At 45.9% G+C, this 1,039-nt stretch overlaps 1 pseudogene; it reads right to left on the bottom strand.

Moving 5' to 3' along the window:
* Nucleotides 1-512: 512 nt before the first annotated feature.
* LOC102867975 lies at nt 513-874 on the bottom strand (annotated as a pseudogene).
* Between the last annotated feature and the right edge of the window lie 165 nt (nt 875-1,039).

Genomic DNA, 1,039 nt, shown 5'->3' with positions numbered 1-1,039 from the left:
ATAGAACTTGAGATTGACTTTTTTACTATGAATGCAACACCATTCTTCTTTTCTTTTTCATTCTTAGCACAGTATACCATGTGATTATCTGATTCAAAGTGACCAAAGCTGGTCCATCTTATCTCACTAATGTCTAGTATGGCTACGTTCATACATTCCATTTCAGTCTTTATAAGTTCCAAGTTTTCCAACTTTCTAGCGTCATACTTTTCATGTGCTAATTACTAAGCGATTTGTGTCATTGTTTTTCCTCATTTCAAATACTTAAAACCGGGGTCTACTACTACACTACTATAAATATTTGCATTACTTTAGTATTCTTAGGGGTTTCAGAAGCCTGCTGTTATTTTTAGTGTTGTGTTTTTGGGTTTGTTTGTTTTGTTTTTGTTTTGTTTGTTGTTGTTTTTTTTTTTTTTTTTTTCTCTAAACCATTTATTTCTCCTGACCGGGAGGTGGGCTGGCTTGGGACCTGAAGGGCAGGGCCACTACAGACCAAGGCAGGCATGTGGCCCTCAGGCGAAAGTGGAATTGTTCCAGCCCACGTTGGCTGCATTCATGTCATAGCAGTTGATGTAGACTCTGTAGGGGCTAATGTGCAGCCACTGGGAAATCAGACCACACAGCTGCTCGGTGTAGGTCAGTTCTGTGCCCCCGCCCCTTCTCTCCCCCCCCCCCCCATCTTGCCCATGCTGTGCAGGCTGCAGAGCACGCAGGGGTAGCTTGAGGCACCGAAAGCCATGAGCTGGTCTGGGACCACATGCACTGCGATGTACTGGGGCGGTTTGCTGGTGGTCTGCGCTAGCTGCTGGGTAAGCTCGGAGAGCAGCCCTTCTGGGACGGATGTGCGAGGCACGTTCGTGTTGACCACAAACATAGGCTTGATGGCGGAGAGCACTCACTGAGCGTGGCATCTGCAAGCCTGGAACTGAGAGAAGCCTGTTTTATAAGAAGTGGGTGGCCAATTTTCCTTCTTTTTCTGTCTTAATGTAGCAGCACTTCTAAAACCTGTCCACCATGGGTAACCCTTATGGCATTTGAC

Source organism: Elephantulus edwardii, unplaced genomic scaffold (assembly GCF_000299155.1).
Source record: "Elephantulus edwardii isolate Elephantulus edwardi_28Jun2011 unplaced genomic scaffold, EleEdw1.0 scaffold04357, whole genome shotgun sequence".
NCBI classification, from domain to species: domain Eukaryota; kingdom Metazoa; phylum Chordata; class Mammalia; order Macroscelidea; family Macroscelididae; genus Elephantulus; species Elephantulus edwardii.
Note: the sequence above shows the minus strand (reverse complement) of the source record. Positions and strands in the feature narration are given on the sequence as shown.